General features: G+C 44.3%; 1 non-coding gene across 1 annotated transcript; it reads right to left on the bottom strand.

The window, feature by feature from the left end:
* Positions 1 to 10932: 10932 nt before the first annotated feature.
* LOC149464620 (U5 spliceosomal RNA) lies at positions 10933 to 11043 on the bottom strand. Its single transcript, XR_016312384.1, has one exon. It is a non-coding gene; the product is annotated as a U5 spliceosomal RNA (small nuclear RNA).
* Positions 11044 to 13750: the final 2707 nt, after the last annotated feature.

Here is a 13750-nt window from a genome sequence, read left to right as displayed (position 1 = left end):
TCAATACAAGAGGGATTCGAGGGCCCTGCTCCTTGGAGTTAACAATCTAGGAGGGAGGGGATAGAGGTACAAGAGGTAGTAACTGTGGGGGATATATCTACCTGGAGTTCAGCTCTAAAGTGTAATTCCAACCCACCCAGCAATAAAAAAGAGTGATTGATTTTTTTTGACTGTATCCTAAAACAGACTCTAATAGTTTCGTAGGAGCTAAACTTTAGGAAGTCTTTATTGATTAAGATATTTAGAGATAATTAATGGAGCTGTCCTTTAAGAATAAGGACTTCATACTGAAAGTTTCCCTAGTTTACTGAAGCACTGAATATTCACTATGTAGAGTCAGGTAAAGTCCATCTGTGGTTTGTGTGGTCACACTCCAGGTCTTCACCAGGGCCCCCATACACCCGATAAAAATAAAAATAACTGTCCATTGTTACAGCATGCAGAGGAACATCTCCTCCAGCAGAGATAAGAAAAGCGTTCATACCAAAGAAGGGATGGTGTCTGCATGGTCCTCCAGTCACTTCTGATAACTGTTCCATGTTGAGGCCCCTAACCCAGGGGAGAGGTCCGCACTTTCAGAAAAAGCACATTATCACCGGGCTGGATAATTTTAGCAAGGGTTCTAATTCACTAGAGTCATCTGTCTCTGTGTAAAGGGAACAAAATATAATAGAGTTATTTCCATCCCCAGTAATTCCTATTAACACTATGATGAATCTTTTGCTTTCCCTTCATAATAATTTCAGTTCAACCTGCTGTTAGATTTTGTAGCCCAGGGCTCTCCAAACTACGGCCTAAAGGCCACATCCTGCCAGCTACAAGATTCTACCCGGTCCTTAGCAATCTTGATGTGATGGGGGCTTCTGATGTAAAGAAGGGGTCTGATTTGATGGGGGCTTCTAATGTGACAGGGAGAATCTGATATTAAAGGGGGGGGGGGCTATGATGTGAAAGGGGATCCTCTTATGTGATGGGGGCATCTTGTTGGAATGGGCAGCACAGTGGCTAAATGGTTAGCACTTCTGCCTGGCAGTACTAGGGGCCATTGGTTCAAATCCCAACCACAGAACCACCTGCCTGGAGTTTGCATGTTCTCCCTGTGCCTGCGTGGGTTTCCTCCAGGTACTCGGGTTTCCTCCCACACTCCAAAGACATGCTGGTAGGTTAATTGGATCCAGGGGCAGACTGACCATTGGGGAACTCAGGCACTACCCGAGGGCCCGGGGTCAGTAGGGAGCCCCATGAGATGTCCCTGGTACCTTTCATAGGCTTTTTTGGGTGTGGTTTGAGTGTGGGCGACCCCATGTGGTCAGGGACCCCATGATCCCCTATTGCCCAGGGGCCCCATGAGTTGTCAGTCCGCCCCTGATTGGATCCTGTCTAAATTGGCCCTAGTATATGTATGTATGAATGTAAGTTAGGGACCTTAGATTGTACGCCCCTTGAGGGTTAGGGACTGATGACTAATGTGAATGTACAACATGTATATGTAAAGCACTGCATAAGTTGACAGTGCTATATAAGTACCTGAAATAAATAAATGGAAGAGCTGATATGAAGTGGTGACTCTGATGGAAGAGGGAGGGGGGGGGGCTCTGATGTGACTGGGGGCTTTTGATATGAAAGGGGGGGCTTTGCTGTGATGGGGGGCTTCTGATGTGAAAAGAAGTACTGATTTTTTCCAGCCCACGAAAATTTGTAAAATTGACAAATGTGGCCTTTATACTAAAACTATTGGAAACCCTGCTGTAGATCACCACATCAACCAACAGGGGAAGGGGGGCTCTGATGTAATGGGGGAGATTCTGATGTGAAAAGGGGACTCTTCTGAAAGGGGGGCTCTAATGGAAGGGAGGGGCTCTGATGTGACTAGGGAGCTTCTGATATGAAAGAGGGGGGCTCTGATGTGACTGGGGGCTTTTGATATGAAAGGGAGGGCTCTGATGTGACTGGGGGCTTTTGATATGAAAGGGGGGGGGGGCTCTGATGTGACTGGGGGCTTTTGATATGAAAGGGGGGCTCTGATGTGATGGGGGGCTTCTGATGTGAAAAGGGGAATCTTCTGAAGGGGGAGCTCTAATGGAAGGGAGGGGCTCTGATGTGACTGGGGGTTTTTGATATGAAAGGGGGGGCTCTGATGTGATGGGGGCTTCTGATGCGAAAAGGGTGACTTCCAATGTAAAAGGGGGTACTGATTTTCCAGCCCATGAAAATTTGTAAAATTGACAATGTGGCCTTCATACTAAAACTATTGGACACCCTGCTGTAGACCACCACATCAACCAGCAGGGGAAGGGGGCTCTGATGCAATGGGGGAGATTCTGATGTGAAAAGGGACTCTTCTGAAAGGGGGGCTCTAATGGAAGGGAGGGGCTCTGATGTGACTAGGGAGCTTCTGATATGAAAGAGGGGGGCTCTGATGTGATTGGGGGCTTTTGATATGAAAGGGGGGGCTCTGATGTGACTGGGGGCTTTTGATATGAAAGGGGGGGCTTTGATGTGACTGGGGGCTTTTGATATGAAAGGGGGGGCTCTGATGTGATGGGGGCTTCTGATGTGAAAAGGGTGACTTTCGATGTAAAAGGGGGTACTGATTTTTTCCAGCCCACGACAATTTGTAAAATTGACAATGTGGCCTTCATACTTAAACTACTGGAAACCCTGCTGTAGACCACCACATCAACCAGCAGGGAAAGGGGGGCTCTGATGTAATGGGGGAGATTCTGGTGTGAAAAGGGGACTCTTCGGAAAGGGGGGCTCTAATGGAAGGGAGGGGCTCTGATGTGACTAGGGAGTTTCTGATATGAAAGAGGGAGGGCTCTGATGTGACTGGGGGCTTTTGATATGAAAGGGGGGGGGGCTCTGATGTGACTGGGAGCTTTTGATATGAAAGGGGGGCTCTGATGTGATGGGGGGCTTCTGATGTGAAAAGGGGAATCTTCTGAAGGGGGGGCTCTAATGGAAGGGAGGGGCTCTGATGTTACTGGGGTTTTTTGATATGAAAGGGGGGGCTCTGATGTGATGGGGGCTTCTGATGCAAAAAGGGTGACTTCCAATGTAAAAGGGGGTACTGATTTTCCAGCCCATGAAAATTTGTAAAATTGACAATGTGGCCTTCATACTAAAACTATTGGACACCCTGCTGTAGATCACCACATCAACCAGCAGGGGAAGGGGGCTCTGATGCAATGGGGGAGATTCTGATGTGAAAAGGGACTCTTCTGAAAGGGGGGCTCTAATGGAAGGGAGGGGCTCTGATGTGACTGGGGATCTTCTGATGTTAAAAGGGGACTCTTCTGAAAAGGGGGGGCTTTTGATATGATGGGAGAGCTTCTGATGTAAAAGGGGGATTCAGGCATGAATGGGGACTCATGTGAAGGGGTGCTTCTGACTGAATGGAACATCTGATGTGAAATGGTAACTCTGATGGAAGGTGGGGGGGTTCTGATGTGACTGGGGGGCTTATGATGTCAAAGGGGGGCTGTGATGTGATGGGGGCTTCTGATGTGAAAAGGATGACTTTTGATACAAAAGGGGGTACTGATTTTTGGCCAGGATAATTAGACATAAAGGGACACGGAGCAGCAATAGAACCCTGACAGAGGCGCTAACCCCTCACCACTCTCCAGTATACAGAGCTAAACAAACGTTCGCCTTTAGGTGGAGCAATCTGGGAATATAATCAAATGGCACCACCTGCTGGTCAGTCTGTGTCTCTCACATTCCACCGCCCTCTGCTAACTCCACTGCAGCTGGTACAGATCACATCCATCTAGGCAACCTTCACACTGCTGTCTGAAAAACGCTTAAAAAACACGTTTTTGCCACATTTCCTGCTGCATTAAATTAAAATAAAGGAAGGATGGATTTGATCAAAGAAAGCATTAAAACCACTTCAGTGTGAACCTGGGTTTTAGGCTCCGTTCACACCAATGCGTTTTTTAATGCTTTTTGCGAAACGCACTACAGTCCATTTAACATGGTTTCCTATGGAACATGTTCACATCGATGCTTTTTTGAACTGCTGCATTTTTGGAAAGGTTTTTAAAGCAAAAAGCAGCATTTTTGCTACAATAGCATTCGATGGAGAATCTGCTGAAATGCATGGTAGTGCGTATTTGCTGCGTTTTTATTCTGCCCAGCAAAACAAAAATCCACTTTAAATTAAAAAAAAAAAGAAGCTGAACAAAATGTGGTAAAAATGCATCAAAAACGTGTGTAGAAAAACACTAAACGCATTGCAAAAAGCACTGCAAACTGGACAAAACGCAAACTGCATAGGTGTGAACAGAGCCTAACAGTCCTAATGGCAAGCGGGAATGCGGCCTTATGCACATAAAAGGGAATTTCACATTAAGGCCTGGGGTCAGGGGCGGACTGACAACTCATGGGGCCCCTGGGCAATAGGGGATCATGGGGCCCCTGTGTCCTTGCCCAAACTCAAAAAAGCCTATGAAAAAGGTACCAGGGGCATCTCATGGGGCCCCCTACTGACCCTGGGCCCTCGGGCAGTGCCCAAGTTTCCAAATGGTCAGTCCGCCCCTGCCTGGGGTTCACTCTGACATGGTGCATCACATTGCATGCGATTTGAACAGGAACCGCATTTCTGTGCAAATCACATGCGAATTCTGTGCGGTGCGATTGGAGCCATACATTTTGTATGGCTCCAATCGCACCACATCTGCACCAAAAAGGTGCAGGAATCTTTTTCTGGTCTGCACTAGAATCGGATCGCATGGGTGTTCACACCTATCCGATTCTACACAATGCACCCCATTTTGCGGACTGATTTCAGGGTGTTGTTATCTTCACATACACACCCGCAGCGGTTCGCATGAATGGGGTGCGATTATGATGCGGTGTGGAATTCACACAGAAACTGCTGCAAATTCCGCACTGCATCAGTGTGAACCCGGGCTCAGCCATGGTTCACACTGATGCAATGCGCTATATTGCATGTGATTTGTACAGGGACCGCACCGCATTCCTGTGCAAAGCACATGCGATTTCTGTGCGGTGCGATTTGAGCCAACCGCATCAAAATAGTGCAGGACCCTTTTTTTTTGTCCGCACCTGAATCGGATCGCATGGGTGATCACTGGTCACTGACTGGTCACCAGATAGGTGGACCTGGGAACAGTTGTACCCTATGTATTCCCTGTAGTCACACTAGTATGGTGCATAGCGCAGCAAATGTGTACATCAGAAAATCTTGTATGATATTTAGTAAGGTTCTGGCAGGAGGAAAACAACATTGTTCTGTCCTTCCATACCACACCAGGGCAGTGCTGCCCCTCCCCCACCTCTGACAGCCATAACATATTTTGCCCCAGTAATAATTATTCCACAGCTGCTTTAATTGGCACCTGCTGATCTGCATGCTGCATCCAAGGAAGGTTTGACTGTTCTCTGCATGCAAGGCAGGGGCCCCATAGTCTATGACCAAAGGTAAGATTCTTTCATCTACATGGAGAATATGGGGGTGTCCTTTACCCTATCTGGTCAGTCTAGACTTGGGGGATACCCTATACTGGATCTAATCAGTCTAGATGTGGGGGGTACCCTGTACTGGATCTAATCAGTCTAGATGTGGGGGTACCCTGTACTGGATCCAATCAGTCTAGATGTGGGGTTACCCTGTACTGGATCTAATCAGTCTAGACTTGGGGGGGTACCCTGTACTGGATCTAGTCAGTCTAGACTTGGGGGGGTACCCTGTACTGGATCTAATCAGTCTAGACTTGGGGGGGGTACCCTGTACTGGATCTAATCAGTCTAGATGTGGGGTTACCCTTTACTGGATCTAATCAGTCTAGACTTGGGGGGGGTACCCTTTACTGGATCTAATCAGTCTAGACTTGGGGGGGTACCCTGTACTGGATCCAATCAGTCTAGACTTGGGGGGGTACCCTGTACTGCATCTGATCAGTCTAGACTTGGGGGGGTACCCTGTACTGCATCTGATCAGTCTAGACTTGGGGGGGGGGTACCCTGTACTGGATCTGATCAGTCTAGACTTGGGGGGGGGGTACCCTGTACTGGATCTGATCAGTCTAGACTTGGGGGGGGGGTACCCTGTACTGGATCTGATCAGTCTAGACTTGGGGGGGTACCCTGTACTGGATCTGATCAGTCTACACTTGGGGGGGGGTACCCTGTACTGGATCTGATCAGTCTAGGCTTAGACCATACTCCACCAGATTACTCCTTAGCAGGGTCTATGTTTTACAACCCATTCATAAAATACAGGCTGTTTAGTTCGATCTGCTCACAGACAAAGATGAGGACTATGTTGACCAAAGTCGAAGCGTGCATATCAGTAAGTAGCATGTATATTGTGGAAGGGGGGGGTGTATTTGAATCAGCTGATGGAGCACATTATAAAGGTATCACTATGGTTGGGAATAGGTCCATTTTAGGCCCCACAATTCCTGTTCCACCATAGGAGCTTTGTGGCTGTCATCCTCATCCTTCCTACATGACTTGCTGTGTCACTTCCATCCGCAGCAGTCCTGATACCAATCTTTTCTGGGTCAGTAGAAAAGCAAAGATAAGGTGATGTTATGGCCGATTTGTCATTGATCCCAGTGCAGTACATGCTCCACTCACTCACCCTCTCCACATTCAGTTCCCTGCAGATGAGGATCCTAGGCAGCCTCAACTGACCTATTCTTTAGAAAATGCTCATTGCCTGGCTGTCATGCTGGTTCAGACATTTCAGTACTTTCCTAGTCACTGAACTGGAACAAATAGGCAGATTGAGAAGAGTTCACTTGCTAGGTGATTGTTTCAGATCCGTGACTTTGAAAGGACCGCTGGGCAACAAACATGTCCAGGCGTAGAGCAGAGGTGGACATCTAGCTATATTGCTCAGCACAGGTATTTTTATAAGTGTCAGTTATTGAAAGAAAAAAAAATGTATGTTTACATATGAGCAAAGGAATTTTGGCTGACTTGTTTGTAAATGTGCAGGTTCAAGGGCTGTCATCCTGATGCTGACTTTGCTACCTAGTGACCTGGAATCAGCATGTAACAAACATCCAACCTTGCCCAAGGTAAAAGCCATTTGTTCACTATGTTGTGTGTTTTGTTTGTTTGTTTTTTTTGTTTATTATTATTATTTCTTTATTTTGGATTTTACAAGTTTACAAAAATAGAAAATGGCTACAAGGAGGCTACAACAAAGGTCATGCAATCCAACACAGAGCAGTTATTTGTTTTACGATTTTTAAATCATTTTTCCATGTTTTCACATATGGATCAAATGTAATACTTGCAGCACTGTGACATATTGTTCAACAATTATGTATGCTGACATAAGGCACATGTGTGCAAAATACACTGATGATTATAAGGTGGTTCACTGCTGCCCCCTTCTGATCCCTGAGTAGAATGCAGTACCCTTTGCAAACAAATGTTATTGTATCATATTATTATTATTATACAGTATTTATAAAGCGCCAATAGTTCGCTCAGCGCTGTACATTACAGAGGGTGACAGAACATGTGACAGAACAATACCAATACAATGCAAAACATGAGGAGATTGAGGGCCCTGGTCTTTCGAGCTTACAATCTAGGAGACATATATTTGTTACATGTACTTCTATAGCGCCATCAATTTACGCAGCACTTTACATATATATTGTATGTTCACATCAGTCCCTAATCCTCAAGGGAGATACAATCTAAGGTCCCTAACTTACATTCATATTATAGGGCCAATTTAGACAGGAGCCAATTCCTCTACCAGCATGTCTTTGGAGTGTGGGAGGAAACCGGAGTACCGGGAGGAAACCCACGAAGGCACAGGGAGAACATGCAAACTCCAGGCAGGTGGTGCTGTGGTTGGTATTCGAACCAACAACCCTAGTACTGCCAGGCGAAAGTGCTAACCATTTAGCCACTGTGCTGCCCACTTGTATTGATATCAAGTTAACAAAAGATAATTTCTGATTGGCTGCCATCGCAGGACTTTTCAAGGTGGCAATGCTGTTTAGGCTGCCTTATTACATGACTCTGGATATATTTCATAAGCATACTGCGAGTGTTTGGTGCAATAATGGAAAATATTTATCTGTCAGTACTTCATACTGTAAAAGAATCAGCCTAACCAGGTAATTAAATGCATCTTTTCCTCTATAGATTTTCACATTATCTTGACAGTGTATCCTGGCTGAGCGTTCAGTGCGTACAACTAGACAATCAATAGGAAAGTCTCTAATCGTTACATCACAGCCAGCCAACACAGAGCGATGTCATCACGATAGCTCTACTGTCATGGCTGACACCATAGTCTTCAACAGAAATGCACATTTATTTATATCAGGTACTTATATAGCGCCGTCAATTTACGCAGCACTTTACATATATATTGTACATTCACATCAGTCCCTAACCCTCAAGGGGTGTACAATCTAAGGTCCCTAACTCACATTCATATACAAGGGCCAATTTAGACAGGATCCAATTAACCTACCAGCATGTCTTTGGAGTGTGGGAGGAAACCTACGCAGGCACAGGGAGAAGATGCAAACTCCAGGCAGGAGATGCCGTGGCTGGGATTCGAACCAACGACCCTAGTACTGCCAGGCGGAAGTGCTAACCATTTAGCCACTGTGCTGCCCACATTTATATTAACCACGCTCATAGTTGTCAGATCCCTCTCAGTCAGGCCATGCCCACTTCTTAAAGGAACCTATAGATGTCAAGGTGCAGGTTTTGCTATCTAAGGCTAGGTTCACATCTATGCAGGTTGCGTTTGAGCCGTTTCTGCACTGCATTTTTACCGCGTTTTGCGTTTTTGTTTTCTTGTTGCTAGGCAGATTTAAAATGCAAAATGCAGCAAAATATGAAATGCATGCTTTTCTACAGTGTTTCCATTGCAGTCTATACAAACAAAAATGAATTTTTTTTCATTCAAAAAAGTCCCTGACCCTTTCCAAAAAGCGCACCGGGTGAAAACGCACAGGTGTGAACATGTCCCATAGGAAATAATGTTAAATGGACTGTACTACGTTTCTGCAAAATGCTGCAGAAACTGCTTAGTTGTGAGCCTAGGGTAAGCCCTAGTTTTATATATATATATATATATATATATATATATATATATATATATATATATATACATACGAATTAGATCTTGAACCGATTCGCATGACATGTGAACAAAACTGTCTTTCTTGGGAGCTGGTTCACATATCTGTGGGCTGGTTGTGGAGCGTTTTTTAAAGAATACGGTGCAATTTTTTTTTTTTTTTCTTCCCACTTCAGGTGAGATTTCAACTGTCAAACACTTTATACATTTGCACCTGAACCACTGAATGAAACCACACTGGACCCCTTTAAAAAAACACACTGAAACCAGCCCCGCATGTATGTGGACTCTGATGTGAGAGGTTTCTGCAGTTTTTATCCTAAGGCTCCTTTCACATGGGTGTTCCATCTGTCCATTTTTCATCCAATTGTTGACAGATGAAAAACAGACAGCAATGTATTCCATTGTCTGTCTACATCAGCTACCTCCTTTTTTCTTTTTTTTTCTTTTTAAACAGAACAAATCTGCATTTTTCCTCCATTTAAAAAATGGAAGTGGACAAAAAAAACAGATGGAAATGGATGGAAAAACGTGACTGAGCAGATGACGCCCATGTAAAAAGGGCCTAAATAGCTACCTCCCTTTTTTTTCTCCTTTTCCCTTTTTCTCCTTTTTTCCCCTTTTTTTTTTTTTTTTTTTTTTTTTTTTTTTTTTTCCTCTTCTCCCTTTTTTTTCTCCTCCCTTTTCTCTTTTATTTCTCTTTTTTTTTTCTTTCACACTTTTCACATATTTATTTGTAAAAAATTTTGAAATCCATTTATCATTTTTCTACCACTTTGTGTTGGTCTATCACATAAAATACATTTAAATTTTTGGTTGTAACATGACAAAATGTGGAACATTTTTAAGGGGTATGAATACTTTTTCAAGGCACTGTACATGGCTGCATGGCATATCCCAAGGTGGGTTTCCTGACGATAACAACCATGTCTGTGTAAAGTGTGTTGAAATGGTCACTTGTAGTCTTCATTGAAAGCCTGCGTGGCCGGGTGACAACAATAGATCACAGTCAGGAGACAGGCACGAAGCATTGTCACCGTATATATAACAAGAAGTGCCTAAACAAGGGGCTGCATGGCAGGATCACCAGTTATTATATTAATGCAAGCTGCAGATAAAACATGGATATTTTTGAAATGACATTAAAGCTTCTAATAGACTGTAGTGAATGTGTTTACGTCTACTTGATTAGAATGTGTTTACAAACAGAGTGACCTGATTGATGGCGGACTCTTCTTTCCATTTACTCTCACTAGGCCCTTTCAGCTATTGAATCAGTTGCTTTGGAGAAGACTGCACTATGTCATCATTTTGGCTGCATTACATGGAGTACGGAGCTTGATAAACAAAGAGGAGTATTCATGACAGCAGAGGACAACATGGAAGGAAAGGTCAGAAAATGTTACGTAACTGGGAATAATGAGCAAGGATTCTAGGTGAGGATTTAAAGGGAAGCTCCAATTTTATTGTAGGAAGTATAGGAAACAATGCAGGAATATTCTCATATTTCCATTTCTCTGCCTTCTCAGAGTTTTTTTTTTTTTTTTTTATCAGACTTACTGCTAAGGTGAAGGTCTGCCTTTTTATTATAACCACCTAAAGGAATGACTATAACAATTACATACTATGGTAGGAGATTTACAAAAACTGGAGCACTCAGAATCTTGTGCAGGGTAGCCAACAGGCTTCTAACTTTGCTCATTTAAGCTTTGGCAATAAAACCTGGAAGCTGATTGGTTTCTATGAAGAGTTCCACAAGATTTTGCACTCTCCAGCTTTCATAAATGAACCCCCCATGAGACTGCTATGGGGCCTGGAACTATACAGAAAGGCTCTGACTATGTAATGTTGGTCACCAGGACTCAAAAAAAACTGGTTGTTCTTCTCCATGGAAATCTTTAGTAAAAGGCAAAAGATTTACTCGATCTGAAGAGAAACCACAGCATGCTTTTTGTTCTGGTAGGGTGGTTGTACATCCAAAGTGGTGCATGTTCCTAATATGTACCGGGCACTACTGAGGGTTGGTGCTGAATTAGGTCCAATGGCTCACTACTAGCCCTTGCTCAGGGAGGTCTCGGCTTTGCCTTGTGCTATTGGGGGCTACCAATGTGGATCTGTCCATCTAACCAAAGATGGCGCCAGTGGGGAAGGATGATCCAAAGCCATGTGAAAATATTGCCTCTCTGTAAGCCGATAAAGCAGAACTAAACCCTTACATTTAACAGTCCACCCAGAACAGTTAGAGTCAAGGCATGCCATGAAGGAAAATGGTCACAGCTGCTTGTGCTCTCAACTGAAATGTCAAGCCAATAAATGGCTGGTGTCATAAATGACCACTTGTGCAGCACCATCTGCAGATCAGAGGCTAAGATGGCAGCTTCCTTCGCTGTAAAGGATAGCACTTTGAAGAGGAACTTCAGTTTGTATTAAAGTCAGCAGCTACAAGTACTGTAACTGCCGACTCTTAAAAATCAGGTAGTTACCAGTGACTGCGGTCCATCACTGTCTTCCTACAGCCGGTTCTTCTGCAGATCCTCTGTGCTGCCATCTTGGATACTCAATATATACAAATTTGGTGCTGGAGGGGTATAATGTAACTACATAAAAGTCCATTAAATGTCCATATGGGAAAGTTTAGCATTCACAATGAGAGTACAAAAGCAAGAAGCGGCATCAGCGGCAGCGCCCTCAGAGCAAAGCTGAACTCTGTATGTGGAATAAACTAAGGAAGAGGGGTGCCGGACTAAGTCCAGCATTAAATTAACAATTTATTGGTAAAAAAGAGGTCTGAGGAAGAAGCTCTGCTTCGAAACACGTTACCACCCACCCACGTCATCACGCTCCTTCGCTGACATCACGTCTGCCCCGATGCCATTTGCATTCCACGCTGGTTCCCTGTGGCAGCTGGCCGCTACAGGATACCCTTCCAGTCCACATAGGATGCGTGGATACCGCTTGTCCTCTTCTGCCTCCCGGGAGTCCAGACCACGTTAGTGATATGCTCTTTCCATTTTTCCTTCCCTTGAGTTGTCAATTGTCATTTTTACCAATAAATTGTTAATTTAATGCTGCACTTAGTCAGGCGCCCCTTTTTTCCTTCTTTTTTCCATCTTGGATACTGGAGGTGGCTAAGGAAGAAACAGCTGGTCTCCACTGCACATGTGCGCTCTTGCAGTGCTTTGTGAACGTTCCTAGACGTGTCATGTCCCAAGAGGCTGCCGAAGGGGAGGGAGCAGAGCAAGAGATGTCCTCCTCACCTAGGTAAGGATTGTGAGAGTGGGTACCAATTAAAAACCAATACTCTCAATGTATTTTTCAGTTTACTTCCATTTTAGGAAGCCTTTAGTTGTTAGAGAAGGACCAGTCACCAAGGATGATGGGGAAGAATGCAAAGCTGGTTGGCTATGACAGTGCTTTAATTTCCCTTTATCATACTCTTATGTCACAATCGAGAATGTTCTACTCTTGGCGTCTATTGCTATACCTCTGTAGTGGCTGCAGTGTGTGTTTCTGCCAAATGCCACATTACTGGATTGTGTGTTTCAGCAATACTTCTAACAAGCTAAATATATGCTGTTGTCAGCCATATAGAATTTTGTCATTTCAAAATAATTGTTCTTTTTATCTGTATGGAGCAGGTGACTGGTTGGTTGTTGGGCTCCTTGTATGCTGGTTCCTGCCTTTATGTTATATCCTAAATGTGAACAGTTTAGTAATAATAATATTATCACTGAGCTGTAATGTTCCCTGGTATAATCTTCAGTTATATATGCATTTGGTGGCAGCCTTGTTTACTTTATACATACACCAATCAGCAAGAACATTATGACAACCTACCATAACCTGTTGATGCATGGACGCCACTAGACCTGTGAAGGTATGCTGTGGTATCTGGCACCAAGCTGCTGGTAGCAGATCCTTTCATTCCTGTAAGTTGCAAGGCAGGGCCTCTGTGGATCGGACTTGTATTCCAGCACATCCCATAAATGCTCGATTGGATTGAGATCTAGACAGTTTGGAAGCCAAGCCATCACCTCAAACCTATTGTGTTCCTCAAACCATTCTTGACTTCGTCAGACCAGGCCCTCTTCTTCCATTGTTCCAAGGTACAGATCTGATGCTGATGTGCCCATTATAGGTGTTTTGGATGCGGACATGGATCAGCATGAGCACCCTGACTGGTCTATGGCTCTGCAGCTCCATACACCAAAAAACTGCAATGCACTGTGTTCTGACACCTTTCTATCGGAAACAGGACAAACTTTTTAAGCAATTTGAGCTATAGTAGCTTTTCTATTGGATCAGACAACATGAGCCAGTTTTTTGCTCTCCATGTGCAGCAATGAGCCTTGGTAGACCATGACCCTGTCACCAGTTTTCCTTCCTTGGACCAGTTATGGTTGGTGCTGACCACTGGAAACCAGGCGTATCCCATAAAAGCTGCAATATTGGAAATGTATTTATTTATTTCAGGTACTTCTATAGTGCCATCAATTTTACGCAGCACTTTACATCTATATTATACATTCACATCAGTCCCTAACCCTGAAGGGGCGTACAATCTAAGGTCCCTAACTTACATTCATGGGCCAATTTAGACAGGATCCAATTAACCTACCAGCATGTCTTTGGAGTGTGGGAGGAAACAAGAGT

Source organism: Staurois parvus, unplaced genomic scaffold, assembly GCF_062004578.1.
Source record: "Staurois parvus isolate SC_StPar_1 unplaced genomic scaffold, SC_StPar_1.0 ptg000151l, whole genome shotgun sequence".
Taxonomy (NCBI): domain Eukaryota; kingdom Metazoa; phylum Chordata; class Amphibia; order Anura; family Ranidae; genus Staurois; species Staurois parvus.
This window is presented reverse-complemented; position numbering and strand designations above follow the sequence as displayed.